The sequence below is a fragment of the Equus przewalskii genome, chromosome 8, assembly GCF_037783145.1.
Source record: "Equus przewalskii isolate Varuska chromosome 8, EquPr2, whole genome shotgun sequence".
Lineage (NCBI taxonomy): Eukaryota > Metazoa > Chordata > Mammalia > Perissodactyla > Equidae > Equus > Equus przewalskii.
Genome location: NC_091838.1, coordinates 82,210,455 through 82,226,608, shown reverse-complemented (window position 1 = coordinate 82,226,608; position 16,154 = coordinate 82,210,455). Strand labels below are relative to the sequence as shown.

General features: G+C 60.4%; 1 long non-coding RNA gene across 2 annotated transcripts; it reads right to left on the bottom strand.

The window, feature by feature from the left end:
* Window positions 1–1,737: 1,737 nt before the first annotated feature.
* LOC139085354 (uncharacterized) lies at window positions 1,738–4,400 on the bottom strand. Of its 2 annotated transcripts, XR_011543634.1 has the most exons (5): window positions 4,211–4,400; window positions 3,330–3,411; window positions 2,706–2,831; window positions 2,230–2,324; window positions 1,738–2,035 (listed from the first exon to the last, which is right to left on the bottom strand). It is a non-coding gene; the product is annotated as an uncharacterized lncRNA (long non-coding RNA). The 2 variants fall into 2 exon arrangements; XR_011543635.1 differs by lacking the exons at window positions 3,330–3,411; window positions 4,211–4,400 and adding an exon at window positions 2,932–3,038.
* Window positions 4,401–16,154: the final 11,754 nt, after the last annotated feature.

The window sequence follows — 16,154 nt, the reverse complement described above, 5'->3', positions numbered from 1 at the left end:
ATCTTGTCTCCCCACAGTATCCACGAGCTCACTTCATGCACCCTCCCCAGTGTCCCCGTGGGAAAGGAGGCACAGGGCGGCCGAGCTGCAGAGTGATGGGGGTGGGGTGGAATGAGGCACTGTGAGTCCATGTCTTCAGTGCCACAAGAGCTCCTGGAGTATGCACTGTCACTATCGCTGGTGCTGGTATTTTTCTACCCGTCTTGCAAGGAGCTTGAGAGATTCAAATGGTCCCAGTTCTTTCCGTCCCCCTAAAATGGCCTTGCGGTAGAACACACACCCAATGGCAGTCGCGTTTACACACAGGCTCAGCAGAGCAGGGACGTGGCTAAGCCTGAGGGAGGGCGGGAGGGCTGAGGGTCAGGCAGGATGACAGGCGCCCAGCGGTCCAGCGGGTGGCATCTCCAGGCAGGGCTGGGACCGAAGGAGGAGTCAGGAGCCAGCGGAGGCAAGGGTCCCCATAGACAGGCCCGCAGGAGGAGCTGGAGCAGCTGCATTTGAGGGGCCGACCCTGCCTTTCCTCTCCAGGGCCTGGACAGGTCACCATCCAAGGGGCCAGAAAGGGGGAGGTCACTGAGCAGAGACAAGGAGACGTCTGGGCAGAGCAGGGTGGAGACCCCGGGCTGGAAGTCGGAGAGGACGGAGTGAGGTGGGCTCAGGGGTAGCGGTCCCGCAGAGGAGAGAGGGACGAAGGGAACACACGCTCACAGATGAGGCTACTGCTGCCAGGGCGCCGTCTCCATGGGAGGAAGGATTGAAGAAAGAAGCCCCCAGAGGATGTTCTGAGGCAGTGGTTATCAGGAGCAGCTGGACTGGCTGTTGGGCCTGACACATCTGGAGGAACAGCTGTGTCCTGAGGGCCTCAGAGGCAGCGATGCGATTGGTGTGGGCCACTGGGCCGTGGGCCAGAGGACAGCTTTACACTTGATCTGGGGAGGAAACGCTCCTGCCAGAGTCCCCAGGGCCCGGCCGCCAGGGAGTGGGCGCTCACAGCTCCCTGAGTGCCCGGGCACCCCGAGATCCCAGCGGGTACCACTGCTGGTCAGTAGGTCCACCTGGGTTCTAGTCCTCCCGCCATCAGTGCACGTCCTTCTGGGCCTCGGTGTCCTCTCCTGTGAGTTGCGGATACAGAACATGGTCCGCTCCGGTCCCCACATCAGTTCCAGGGGTGGGGCTGGGAACATGAAGATGGGCCCACTTTACATACCAGGAAACCGAGGCCCAGATGTGAGAGGTGACCTGCCCGACGCCTTAGCGTGTCAGTGAATTCACAGCAGGGCCCAGGCCAGATGGAGTCAGGGCCTCAGCCAAAAGGCTGGCTTCAGCTGAAGGCTTCGGTCGCCTGGGAGAGTAGAAGAACCAGCAGGGAAACTGAGGCAAGGGCGTAGTCACCTCAATCTTTGGGGAGCATGTGGTACCCCGCCTCACTTTGTTGTGCTCAGGACCCAAGCTGGTTCCCAGCGCGGGAGCAGAACCACCGTGCCCTGGGCGCGTTGCCCCGTCTGCCCAGCACAGGTCAGTGACCGGCCCCTCTGGGATTCCAGCTGAGGACAGAGGAAGCTGGCCTGACCCTCGGATCCTGGCCCTGCAGGAGACAGCGGCAGAGCCCAGACCCCTGTGCCAGGTCAGGGGCCCTCTGCCCTCCGCGGGGGTCACCAGCTGCCCCCCTCCCGCCCCCTGCTCCCCTGGTGGGCAGGAAACCCCAGCTCAGACGTCTGCTGAAAAAAGACCCAGAACCACCGAGAGCAACAAATTGTATTTAAACAGGCATGCTGGGTGCGGGGCGGGGAGGGCTCTGGGCAGGGCGGCCGCGGTCAATCTGCCCTGGCGGCTGGAGTTACAGTGACTCAGGCCCAGAAAGGCGGCGTTGTGAACATCCCCCGCCTGCGTTCTGGGGTGAGTTAGGGAGCGCGTCTCTCGCGGAGACGAATGGGGCTTTTACAGGTTGGTGTAGGCGACCGTGTCCTCTCCTCCGTGGCACAGCAGGAGGCGGGCTGCTCCGGCACCAGGGGGCCCAGCGGGACCCAGGCCGGGGCTGGGAACGGGGTGCGTCACTGTCACCTCTACGCCTCGTGGAGCTGAGACCCCCCAGGGCGTGAAGGCCACGGATTCCCACAGTTCCACGTGGCAGAGCAGGGAGGGCCCTGGCCATGCATCCAGGCTCCCCACTGCACAGATGGGAACACCGAGGCCCCACCCCCTCCCAGACCAGGAGCAAGCCCCACCCACCTCTGGCTTTGGGGTCCGGAGCTCCTGGCCTCCGTTCCTTCCCAATCCATGCCCACAGCCCCGTTATGCTCCCAGGATGGGGTGAAATCAGAGGCCTATAGATGAGGAAACAGACACAGAGAGGTGAAGTAACCTGCCCAAGGCCACACAGCTGTAAAGCAGATCCATCTCCCACAACATCTGCTCCGTGTCGCTGCCCTTGTGACACTGAGGTGGCTGCGGCTGGGGGTAGGGGTCTGGCCCCTCGCAGATCGCACTGCTCCCTGTCAGGCAGTCCCCAGGGCTCCCCTGAGGTTGTGGTGAGACTCTGGGCCTGGGCTGTCCCCAGGGCTTGGTGAGTGCCTGGCACTAGACAAATGCAGGGTGTTATCGTCACCATCTTTGCTGTCTCATCGCCCGGACTCGCTGCCCGGCCACAGACACAGGGCCTTCATCCAACAAGGTAATTCTGTTGACTCAAAGATGCTTTCCCAAACCTCTGATGCTTGATTTATGAGGTGTGGGCTGGAGTGGCGTGCCCCTCCCATCACTCTGCTTGTGCTTGAAACAGCTACCACTGGTGAGATGCTCCGTTCCAGGAGCCGTAATCTCCTCGCTGACATCTGGAGGGAGACAGAAGGGTCAGGCTGGCCCGTGGCAGAACGGGGACTCCCCGAGTGTCAGAGTGGGCGGGGCCTAGGGTCCACACTGCCCCAACCTCACCTTGCAGATGGGGACATGGAGGCCAGAGAGAGGCAAGCAGGCAAGCTCAAGGGCACAGGTCAGCATTAGCAGACCCCAGGCGGGGTCTCCTTCTTGCCATTTGAGCCGTGGCAGGACAGATGAGGCCTGGAGGCATTTTCTGCCCAGGCCTTGTCTTCACCCTCATCAGCCTACCCTCCCGAGGGGGTGGGGGGGCGGGACGAGGGCGGTGCTCACGAGCCAGGGGCTGCGTGGCCCTGGGGCACAGGCGGGGATGCAGCGCTGGCTGGGCTCTGGGAAGATGCAGCGCTGGCTGGGCTCTTGGGGAAGCATCCCCAAGCCTCTCCTCATGCAAGGAGGCCTTGGAGAGGAGGCTGGGCCAGGGACCAGCCCGGAGCGCCTGGAGCACAGGGGTTTACCAGGTTTCTCCAGAGATCCTGAGGCAGGGGACGCAACAAGGAGTGTTGGTGGGTGGAAGCAAGACCACTGGTTTCCTGGCCACTGTGATGGGAGCGAAGAAAGCCAGAATTGCAGGAGAGCCGTCAGGCTGGGGGCTCAGGTCAGAGCTGGTCCCCAGGCTCTCTGGTCTCAAGGCCCCGGGGTCCACTTCCCCACACTGGCCCACACGTCCTGACGCTCACACACAGGAGAGCTGCACGTGATGATGGCAATTCAATGGTAACTTTTGTGACATCATGGTTCAGCATCTGTCTCCCCCAGACCTGGACTCTCGTGCCCGCGGCCCGGCTGCCTGGTTCACCGATGGAGCCCCGGTGCCCAGCACACCCCTGGCCGAGAGAACTCCCCAGGGAACGTGCGAGACGCTGACAACCGTGCTCTCGCTCCCACCTCCACCCACGTGCTCCACCAGTGTTTATGGACCCTGCAGTCGGCTCCAGACACATGAGACGTGGCCCCCTGCCTTGCAAACCTCGAAAATGAGCAGCGTTTCCAAGCAACGGGGTCATAGCTGCACTCCCGTCTGCACGTGCAGGAACATACATGTATGCCACACACGACATGCATGTGCACACACACACACACACCTGCACACACACTCGTGGTATCTGGAAGTGATGTTGAGGACTGGCCGCCTCAGCCCGTGCCCTGGCCAGCCTGTCTGCCCCCGGAGGGGTGCTGCTTCCGGGATGAGGACCGGCCCGCCACACCCCATCTCCCCCAGGCTGCAGCTCTCCTGGGCCACCCCACTCCTGGCTGTGGCTCTGGGGGCCCTGCCAGCTGCACCCAACCTCCCAGGCACCTCCAAGCCTCCAGGGTCCCCTCTGGGAAGTGGCGTGACCTGTCCTGTCCCTGTGTCCCACTGGGCACGCAGCTGCGGGGAACCTGACACGTTCCCCTGGAGTCAGGCGCTCCTTCAATGGATCGGGGTCCCCAGAGGGTGAGGGCCGCCCTCCCGGTGCTAACAGAGACCTTGTGCCACTCGGAGAGCTTATTCACTGACCCTGTTCCCTGTAGGCTGGGGGAAGGAGGGCGGTGAGAGAGCAGTCACCATGGCAACACCTGAGAGAACTAAGGCTGCTTCCTTCCCATTCTGTCCAGACAAAGGGCTGTTTCCAGGGGCCCTACTATGTGCCAAGGCCCGGCTCAGGGTGCTCAGGGTGGGGGCGGACGTAGGGGTGACAGATCTGTCCTGCACCCTGAGAGGCTCCCAGCCTGCACGACATCACCTGCGCCTTGTGCACGGCAGGCCTGGCCACAGTGCCTGCATGCAGTAGGTGCTCAATAGATGCTTGCTGAACTGAAGGAGAGGCCACAAGAGCACCTTCACAGTGCAGCTCTGCCCCAGGTTACTCCACGGGCGATCTTCCCCACGGGTGCGGGTTGGACGTGATCCTGAGACCCGGCTCCTGGCCCAGCCGAAGACACCTGCAAGGCACTGAAAGGGCTTCTTTTCAGAACAGGGATGTGTCAGCTCTGGAGCAGGGCCCCTGAGGTGGTGCACAGGGGGAGACCAAGCCCAGGCAGGTGGGGAGCGGTGGGCAGCCCTGCACCTGAAACACCCTGGGGCTCAGAGCCTGGCTCTGGGCACACATATGAGCTCCACTGTCTCTGCCTCATTCTGGCTGTGCAGCCTCAGGCTGGCCCCTCACCCTCTCTGAGCTTTCGGTTCCCTGCCAGGCCTACATCACACATTCCGTAAATGTTTGTTTCCATCCTGTGTGGGATCTGGCTTCTCTTCACTGCTCATGGTCACCTCCTGAGCTGACCCGAGGGTCGCCCCTGTGTTCATTTATCCTGGAGTCTTCTGAGCTGGTGACATATGACTCAGAGAGCACGAGGCCCACCAAGGCGAGGAGGCGAGAGCGGGCCTCATCCACCTTCCACCCTCAATCCTGTGTCCACACCCTTGGCAGGGAATTTGTGAGGACCTACTGTGTGCCAGGCGCAGGGTGGGGGCCAAGGCACAGAGAGGAGGAGGGTGATTGGAGCAGGAGAACGAGGCGGGGGAGGGGGAGTGAGTGCCGGGAGGACCCTGGGCTGCCAGACCCCTGGGACTGGCTTTTACCCCCAGGACACTGGAAACTGCTGGAGGATATGAAGGACCAGCAGGACCCACATCCAGGACGGTACTGTGGGGAAGGGCTGGAAGCCGGAGACCCAGGGAGGCTCTGAAGTCACCAGGAGGGAGACGGAGCAGCCTGGCCACGCTCGGAGGCCCAGGAAGTGTCAGGTCTGGGGAAAGTGAAAGCGGGGCCAGCGAGCCCTTCTGATGGCATCTCTGGCCTGAGCATCTGGATGACGGGGACGGGTAAGGCCTGTTGGGTGCACAGGCACAGGAGTGGCAGGAGGTGAACAAGGTCCCCTTGCTTCCTTGCCTCAGTGACATCTCTGCTCTCTGAGTCATGTGTCACCAGTGCCAAGGACTCCGGAACAAATGCCATGAGCAGGGCGGGGCCCGGAGAAGTCCAGGGTCTGTTTCTGGATGTGCGACGCGCACAGTGTATATTATGCATGAGGCTCACATGGAAACCTGGGTCTGAACTTCGGGGAGCTGTAAAGTGGGGGTCAGCAGTGCGCAGGCAGGGAGCTCTGGGGCATTATGGGAATGCAGCTCCCCGTCTGAGACAATCCTCTCCTGACACAGGAGCAAACCTCCTCTTGCATTTGAGGACCAGATGTGGGAAAGGGAGGCCAGCCTCCTGGGGATGTGGCAGGGGACATGCTCCTTCAGGGCCTCCCTGGAGGGACCTGTCAGTGCACCTGTGCCCAGAGGACAGACGACGACGGTGGGGGGACCTCGTCACCTGGAGGACAGCTGGCTGGGCAGGGAGTGGGCCCTGCAGGGCGGGCACACCACTCCCGGCTCCCTGATGGGGTCACCCCACTGGTAGGAGGTTTGGCTCATCCTGGTGTCCCCTGCATCCGGCCAGAGCTCTTGCTCCAAGTCCCTGCAGAGACAGAGCATTCCCGAGCAGGACGTGGCACATCTCATGGCCACCCTCCTCTGGCCATGCTCAAAGCTCAATAGAGCCACTCAAACCTTAAAGACACAGAAGGAGCCAAGTGAGGGAAGGACGAACCCCCTGCCTGTTCTGCGACGGACGAGGACATCCTCCCGGGGCATGGCCACCCTCGGCTGTGTTCAAAGAGAAGAAGGATTTTGGCTCCACATGACAAAGGAATCAGGCCATAGGGCGGTGGAAAGGCTCCCGTGGTGCATGGGGAAGGGCTCGGCCCAGCAGGGGTCGGCAGGAGGCACACAGGCTGTTAGGGGCCAGGAGCAGCCACTGGAGAGCCAGCGAGGAGCAAGGAGGCCTGACTCAGACCTTCCAGGGTGGCATCTAGGTCTGATGGCCCCGGTTCCCTGCCCGCAGACCTGTCTGTTCTCAGACCCTGGTTCTTGGATGCCACAGTTGTGGGCACAGGGCCGTCACGGGATCCCCAGGACTGTCAGGGTGATTGGCGTCTCCAACTCAATGGACCCAGCCTTGGAGGTCCCTTGAAGAAACATGGAGAGCACAGAGGGTGGCCTAGCCGCCCTCACACACGGGCAGGAGCACAGCCCTGTTCCAGCGTGTCCCCAGGCCGAGGCCTCTGGATCAGGAAACAGCTTCCCAGGCCCCAAGAGGCTGTGGCCAAGCCCACACGTCTCTCCTTCCTTCCCTTTCTAGACCCTGCGGCTCTGGGCGCCCTGGAGTCGGCCCCTCTGGGCCACACAGACCCTCTCCAGTCCTGGGCCGGGCGCCTCTTGTGCCATCGCCACGGCCCTCGCCTGTCTGCACAGCAGCTTCCCGCCCACCGCCCTTCCATCCTTCATGCATCCCCTTCCCTGCAGAGGGAGCAGTTGGGAGCCCTCCTGGAAGGGATGGACCAGCAGAAGCTGACTTCCCGCCCAGGTTCACCCGGCTGAGTCCTTCTCTGGTTCACAGACCCTGGAGCCAGGAGGAAGGGATGACAGCACGTTCGTTGTCCATCCAAAGCGAAACAGGACACGGGTGACATGCAGACAGGTCGCTGCCTCCCGGAGACTCCAATCTGGGAGGCCTTGGGAGGACCATCTCCCTTCATTCTTCTAGGAGAAGGACGTGCTCGACACAGGGCAGGGACGTGTGGGAGGCCGCAGGGAGCCGGAAGGTGGGTCCTATGGCTTGGAGGCCCGCCCACGGCTTCTCCCACAGGAATGCCTGCGAGCTACACGTGGGAGGATGGGGACCCTTAATCCTCAGCTCCTCCAGGACTTAAGCAACAGGGTGCTGCCCCGTACTGGACTTCACTTCTTCCCAAGGCGCGTTGCCTGCCCGCGGCTTGTGGCTGGCCTCACGACTCGCTGCCCCGACCCCGTGGCTGTCAAGTTACCTCAGGAATCCCGGCTTTCCCCATCTGTGAAGTGGGGACGGAGGGGCTGCAGCAGTACAGGATGCGCCAGGCAGGGCCTCGGGTAAAGGGGAAGCTGGCTCCGTCCCTCAGCCCCGGTGTCCCTGTAACAAACCCACCGCCCGGAGTCTACCCCTGTTGCAGATGGGAATGCTGAGGCCCAGCAAGGACAGGTGACCTACCCGTGCACAGCTTGTGGGGTGGAGTTTGAACCCTGTTATATTCCCTGACTACGGAAGCAGACGGACCCTGCCTCGCCCTGGGTCTGGGCCCTGTTTGAACTCCCCGCGGAGCGCCTGCCCTGTGGGGACTTTCCCCCGTGCTGTGTGTGTCCAGCTCTCGCGGGGGAGACCCTGCGGCCGGGCTGGTGCCTGGCACGGGGTGGGAACTCGGTGGGTGGGTGCTGGGTGCCTGCTCAGACTCACGGCCACAGTGTCCCCACCCCAAAGCCCGCTTCTCCAGCAGGGGGCTGGGGGCACCACCCACCACACTGCCCACCTGGTCCCCGCTCCAGACAGGGTAGCGGCACTGGTCTTGTTCTAGGCTCTGCCCCACCGTGCCGCCTGCCCAGCCCGCCCCCTCACTGCACCCGTGCTGGGTCAGGGTATGTCCCTTCCCGCTGCCCACAGCTCCCATCTCTACCGTCAACCCCAGCATTCAGCTGCCACCACCGCCTCTTCCAAGCTGCTTATACATCTCCTGCCTGGTCTCCCCTCAACCCCTACTGTCCCCTCCGCCCATCCTCTGCACTACCAGGCCCTGCGAGGTCAGCCCCAGGTCTCTCCACAGTCTTACCCTGCCCTGCACACCCCTAACTGTCTCAATCCCAGCACACTTGCTTCTTCTAGTGCTTGATACCTGCCACACTCTCTCCTGACCCCAGGGCCTTTGCATGGACCCCTCCCTTGTCTGGAACACTGGGTTGTCTCCACTCACCCTTCAGATGTCAGCTCAGGCCGCATCCCTGACCTGTCCCTTCTACAGCCAATGTTCTCGCAGTCCCACGTGCCTCTCCTTTGCCACACGTGTCCCAGTTGCAATTTCATGTGACTTTGTGGTTTTTGATGCCTGTGCTCCCCCCTAGAGCCCCATGATGGCTGGGCCTGTGTCCACTTGTACTCACATGGCAAACCCCCCCAGCACAGCCCTGGGTCCAACGGCAGCTGGTGGAACTTGTTAACTGGACAAATGAATGGATGGTGAGATTTTCCTGCCCCTGCGTCTGGGGGGGGCGGTCAGAGCCGAATGTGCACAGTCCCAAGGAATTCACAGTGACCCGGGGCGGGGGCACAGGCCCCAGAGGCAGAACCACAGTGATGGAGGGGTTGGGGGTAGGGGGTTGAGGGGTGCGTGAGTCTCTGTGAGGCTGGACACAGGCAGGGGATGGCAGAGAGCTCCGGAAGCTGGGGCAGGACGGAAACCGCCAAGGGCTCTGATGCCAGGATGGAGCCTGAAGGCCAATCAATCAATTGGCTAGAAGATTCAGAGCCGTGAGCCCAGAAAAGGCTGCGGAAAGATGGGGCCTTCATCCCACCCACCCACCCGCTCGCTCATGGGCAGGGCCCACTGCCCCGTGTGGCCGTGGAGATGACACGGGCCCCCAGCAGCTCTCCGGCCAGTGGGGGACAGACAAGTAAGGGCTGAATACAGGGCCACATGCAAGGCTGAGAGCTCCAAGGTGCCTGGGCCGGGCAGGAGCAGCAGCCCCTCCCAGAGGACATTCTAAGAGAGAGGGGACCCGTTGCCAGGGAGGGGAAGGAGAGAGGGCCTGGAGGGAGGCCGAGGGGTGCGGGTCCAGGATGGCCTGGAGAGAAGAGCCTTGGTGTGGCTCCAGAGCAACGAGGGGCAGCATGGACCCGCCAGTCAGGGGCTGGGGGTGCCTGGGAGGGTGTCGGCAGGGCAGGACTTGGGCAGATTTGGTTTTAGACTCGATGCGACAGAGGTGAGTGGGCAGGTTGATGGAGAGGAGGACTCGTGGCTCTTGGGGTGGCTCACAGGATGAGCTGGGGGAACAGGGCAGTCCGTCAGCACGGTGCGGGGGCGTACCCGGGGCTGGAGACCCATGGCAGGAGTTCCAGCCTCCCCACTCCCACCTTCCAGTGACCCTGACTCCAGACTCATCCTGGGCAGCTCCAGGGTCCAGAGCAGGCAGAGGTGAGGCACAGAGGGGGAGCTCTGAGAGCCCCTGGCAGCCCAGGCTGGATGGTCTGGGGCAGACACTCAGCACATTGACCACCAGCACTGAACAGGTGCCTATTTGTCAGAACAGCACCAGCTCAGTTCAGGGCAGGGTCCCAGGGGCCCCCACTAAACTTGCTGGGCATGAGGAGAGCCAGGGACCCCAGGGGAAGGCGACTGAGAGGAAAGAGGTGAGAGGACTCACCAGGCAGCTGAGGCAGAGTCCAGGGCTACAGCCAGTTGGTTTTAACAAAACACAAGCGATCATGGTTCATCGTCCATCAAGAGCCAGGAAGGTCGCACACACCATCTCAGAGCTTGAAACACCTGGGCGGTTGGGGGGCTGGGGGCACCCTGTCATTCTAGTTTCACAGAGGAAGAGAAGGAAGCTTTGTCACCTGCCCCAGATGACACAGCTCAAAGCGACAGAGCCGTTAGATCCAGTGTCTTCCCGAGGGCACGGTCATCTCCCCCTAACCACGCTGCCCCTCTGGTGGAGCTCACACCCTCCATCTGAGACACAAGGCACGTCCATCCCATGTCCACTCTGACCACCAGGTGTCTGGGCGGCCCTGTCCTGGGTGAGGTGGGCCAGCACCATGGACAGCGGTTTCTTGGTTCTGCCCCAACCAGTGGGCTGGCCTGAACCTGACCTGGAGGAAATGCCAGCCGGGAGAGGAGCTAGGCCAGGATATCGCCCACATCCCACATTCTCCAGGCTCCCGGAGGGCTGTTTCCATGGAGCATTAAGCTGAGGGCTCATTTTCAAAGAAGGCGGGTGCCGCTCCCCAGGGCTCCGTTAAGACCCGGTGACATTTGGGGCAGGCCAGCGAGAAATGGAGGAACCGGAGTTGAGAGACACAATCAGGGTCTCATTACCATTTTGATTGCAGCGGCGGCTCCCCTGGTGCCTGGGTCTGGACGCGCTCGCGCGCGCGCACGCACACAATCAATCTGGAAGCAAAGATTGAGCTGGGGAGAGGAGCGCAGAAAAGGAGCAAAACAGACTTATTTTAATAATGCTAAAAATAACCGTGTCGATATTCCCATCTGTTTGGGGAGCCACGGATCATTTTTTAACGCACCTTCTCAGCTCTCCTCTCGGTGCCGGGTGGGGAGAGCCTGGAGTGGGTCCGGGTTTCCTGCCTTCCAGGCCAAGCTCTCCAGGGCTACTCATGGCATCTGGGGAGAAGGGTTTTGCTGGTGGAACCTCAGTGTGCTCATCTATGCAATAGAGACGACACCTCCTCCTCTGTCCGCCTCCAAGAGAATCCCAGACCTGGCGTAGACCTCTCACTTAGCACATGGGCAAACTGAGGTCTGGAGGGAATCAGGGACTATGAGAGGTCAAGAGGAAGCCAAGGTGGCCACACCCTGGGAAAAGTGAAGTGGTTTCCCCCGTTAGAGGAAGGAGCTACCCACAGAGTGTGACCAACAGCACTGACCCTCCCTCAGCTGGGAGGTGGCCCAAATGTGTATCCTGGGGACTCTTGTGTCAGGATGGAAAAAGCAAGACCCAGTGGGGGCTACTGGCCCACGGTCCCAGGACCAGCACCCAATACTCTCTCTTCCTCCCCGAGCTTTCCTGGATGGTGGTGCCGTTGGTCCAGAGAGGCGGTAGTGCTCACCTGGGGCACCATGTCTGGTTGAGGTCCAGTGTCTGACTGGGTCACCATCTTCTCCCCAACCTGCCACTCAACACCGTCTCTGCAGGACCTACACATTGACCCCAGCTCAGACATTCTCTCTGCAGTTTCTGGCTGGCCCTCCTTCCACTATGGGGAGTGGCCCTGCCCCCATTGAGCCCAGCTGGCCACTGGCCACAGCTGGACCTCTTGCTATGGTCTTCCTTGTGTCGCCTGTGAAGCTGGCCCCACCTCTGGCCACTCTCCAGGCAGCTCCTCCAGCCTTCCTGAGGCATGATTGGACACCAGCACTTCCTGGACACCTTGTCGGTGCCCCCTGTGTGAACCCCTCACCACCACCAATCATGCATCTGAGCACAGCAGCTCAGACCAAGTGGGGCTCTGCCCAGCTCCTGGGCTCATGGCTTGGAATGCTGGGTTTCTCTTGATGCTGCCCCTACTCCTGTTCTCTGCTCCTTGTTCCCTCCCTGGGTCTTCCAGGATTGCAGGCCCTGACTTTCATGTCTCCTCCTACTTCCCCTGGGCTCGCTCCCCACCAAACCCCTAGCTGTTCCCTCCACACCCTGTGCCTCTGTCTGCATCATCTTCCTTCTGCCTAGAATCTTCTCTTTCTGACAATTTCCTATTCAATCTTCAAGACCCAGCTAAATCCCACCTCCTCTGTGAGGCCTTCACTGATTCCATGATAGCCCCCAGGCAGAGCTGGCTTCTTCCCCTCTGTGAGAGCCGGCCGGGCTGCCCAGACCTCCACCATGACCATGGCTGCACTGAGTTGTAATGAGCAGCCCGGTGTTCTTCAGCAGCCTGTAGCTAAAGCTCGTCTGAGCCACTCAGTGTCTGCAACCTTGGGTACTTTCACCTCTCCATACCTCAGTTTCCTCAACTGTAAAATGCGACTTTTAATAGTGCCTGCCTCATAGACCTGTTCTGAGAAGAAAGTGAACTTACGTATGTAGAAGGCGTAGAACACTACTTGGCAGGTGTTATATGCTCAAAAAAGGTTAATTACTAAGACTATCAGCAAAGTCACTATCATCATCATCATTATCACCACCATCATTGTCACCATTATCACCACCATCATCACCATCTTCACCACCATCATTGTCACCCTTATCACCACCATCACTGTCACCATCATCACCATCATCATCACCACCATCCTCATCACCATCATTGTCACCAACATCATCACCATCATTGTCACCATTATCACCACCATCACCACCATCACTGTCACCATCATCATCACCACCATCCTCATCACCATCATTGTCACCAACACCATCACCATCATTGTCACCATTATCACCACCATCACTGTCACCATCATCATCACCATCATTGTCACCAACATCATCGCCATCATTGTCACCATTATCACCACCATCACCACCATCATTGTCACCATCATCATCACCACCATCATCATCACCATCATTGTCACCATCGTCACCATCATCATCACCATTATCACCACCATCACCACCATCATTGTCATCGTTATCACCATCATTGTCATTTTCCTACTAGACTTTCTAGCTCCTTGAAGGTAGAGAACAAGTCGTCCCTGTCTCCCTGGATACATGGCCTTATTAAACCTCAATGGATGATAAGGTGGACAGGCAGGCGGGTAAATGGGCGAACGAACAGATGAAGGGATGAATCGTCAGAGGAACAAGTGAATGGGTGTGTGAATAAAGACGGGTACAATGGATGAATGAGTCAGTGAGTGACTGAGTGCGCTGCTGTAAGGAAGAGCAGATGGAGGGCTGAGGAGGTTCCTCCCACACCAGCCTCTGCAGGTGCTGAGTCTCATAATGACGGCAGACATCGCCGTGTCTCCACGGAGCCGTGGGATTAAAATCCCTGAGGGCTGAGCTGTCAATATCTGGGGGAGGCTATCTCTGGAGCCATCAGCAGCAGGAGGGAGCCTCCCTTCCCCTGGGCACTCGGCCCTGCTGGGAAGATGAACCCTCCCTCCCTCAGCAGCCTACAGCTTCCAGTTCCCTGGCTGGACAGCTCCCTTTGCACCCCTCAGTCCCCAGGGGGAGCCTCGGGGTGTGCTGAGGGCCAGGAGCACCTCCCTGCCCTCCTGGCCCCACTCCTCGTGGCCTCTCTGCTGCGGGCACCCAGAGCTCCCCAGCCCGCTGGCCTTGCCTACTTCATCACACTCGAGCACAGCTGCTATCTCCATCCTCCCCTCCCAGAGGCTGAGCTGCATGGGCGTCTGCCCCGCTCACCCCTGAGCCCTGTATGCCGAGCCCCTGGCGCCCAGTGGGCTCTCCATCATGCGGTTCACACCAGTGAAAGGCTGGGCGGCTTAGTCAAGGTCTCACTGCGAGGAGGTGGGGCGGGACCAGGACTCGAGTCCCACCTCCTGCCTCCCAACCCCATCGTCATCACGCTCCACCAGAGAAAAGCACATCCCAAGGCCCAGCAGGGAGAACCAGGAGCCCGCTCCAGGTGACAGAGAGCTGACACTCTGCGCTCACGAGCTGTCCCTGGGAGTCCGGCCGCCGCTGCCCCTCCTGCTCCCCTCCCTCCGGCCGGGGCAGAGGCACCATCTGGGGAAGAGGCTGAGCTCCAGGGCCTTTCATCCCCCACAAAGACGGAGGTGCAGCCCCTCGGGTCTTCCCCACCCCTAGAGCCCCTTCCGTGTTTGATCCATCACATCTCCCACTCTGTGGCCGCGGGACCCCTTTGCACTCTTAGAGTCAGACCCCAGAAAGTGTTTGTTCGTGCAGGCTGTATCTATCGATGCTGAGAGTATTCGAGACAAAGTATGATACATCTAAAATATTAGTTCACTAGAAAAATAATAAACCCACTACACATTGACACAAGTAACATGTTTTTATGAAAACTTACTGTATTTTCCAAAACCAGAAAAAAATAGAGGAGCGGCATGGCGTTACATCGTTGCAAATCTCTTCTGTGCCTGGCTGAAGAGAAGCCAGGGGTCTCGCTCCTCTTCTGCCTTCAGCCTGTTGCGATGTATTGCTCTGATTGAAGCTGATGAAGAAAACCCAGAACCTTGCAGGTCCCCCGGAAAGGTCTCAGGGGCCCGCAGGGGCCCCAGACCGCCCCCAGAGAACCACCGGCTTGGGCACATCTGGTCTTGTAACTCCCCTGCTTATTGCCGTTCTGGGAGATCCGCCGATGCTCATCCCCCCCACGCAGGACCCAGGACCACCCAGGAGCCAGCCCTCACCTGCTGGGTCCCTCTGGGTCCCTCTGAGCCTCAGCTCCTTGTCTGTGACATGGGGACAGGTTTTCCCTTGGGTATGTGAGGAGCAAATAAAATGACATGGACACCTTGCTTGTGAGCCGGGAGGTGGCCAAACTGGCCCTAAGTGCAGGGCGAGCCCTTACACGGCCAGGAGTGACAGACACTTAGAAGGACCCCCATCCGAAGCTGCGGGGTGGACAGGCTAGAGGGGGTAGGAGGGGGCTGGGGAGGCAGAAGGGCGTAGGGAGCCCGGTTCTGGAGCCGGGGGGTCCTCCGGGTGTGCAGTGAGGGTGGCCCAGACAAGAGCAGGGAGAGGGAGGGGAGCACATGCCCGAAGCCTGTGGGGCTGGTTGTCAGGACCATCTCTGCAAAGGCCACAGCCTGCGCCCAGACGCAGAACAGGGGCGCCCCGCGCATGTGTATCCAGGGCACAACTTAGCTCCTCAAAAAACGGCATAACAGCGATGACGGTCACTGTCACAAGACAGACGTATGCATCATCTCAACTTGTACAAAAAGAAACTCGCATCACGGTGCCACTCGCCCTGTGCGCAGGGCTGTGGAGCTGGGAGTCCGCTGCCCATCCAGGGACGCCCTCTGCACTGGCCGAGCTGGGATCCAGTTCCTAAAGGATCCCTGTTTCCTGGGTCCCCAGGTCCCCCAGCTCCACATCCATACAAGGGGTGACAGCACTGCCCGCCCGCTGACCAAGGTCCAGCCCATGGCTCTGAGAGGCCTGCCCAGTGTCCACATTTGTCCTCATGGCCAGACGGCGAGCCCCTCGAGGGAGGAGCAGGGCCCAGGACCCCTGTGCCTGGAGCTTGGGACTTGCAGGGCGAGGGGACTGGCACCACAGGTCAGCAGAGAGGAAAGACTTGAGAGACTCAGAGAGGGACAGACTTCGTGTGCGTGTCCATGTGCACATGTGTGTGTGTGTGTCTGTGCCCATGTGTGTCCATATGCTCATGCACGTGTGCGTCTGCGTGTCGGCCCCCTCTGCATGTGCCTCTGGGAAGGTGAAAGGCTGCAGATGAAGGCAGCGTTGCCCAGGATGACTCTCCAGAATCTGAATTTACTCAGTGACAATTCTGTGCCCCGAAACTGTTATGCCTCCCTTGAGTGTAACATAACATCCTTTCCTCAGGACCCAAGGCTTGTCCCCTCTGCTGTCCTGGCCGTCTCCGGATCGTGCCATTCGTTCATCCATTCCTTCGTTCATTCACGGAAAATATGAGTTTAGGATCCACTCTGTCCAAGACCCCCAGGCACCAGCTGTGGTCTGATGGGGTGGCCGGACTGCAGCCTCCAACTCTCGACCTCCACCTCCCGGCCTCCAGCCTCCACCTCCCGGC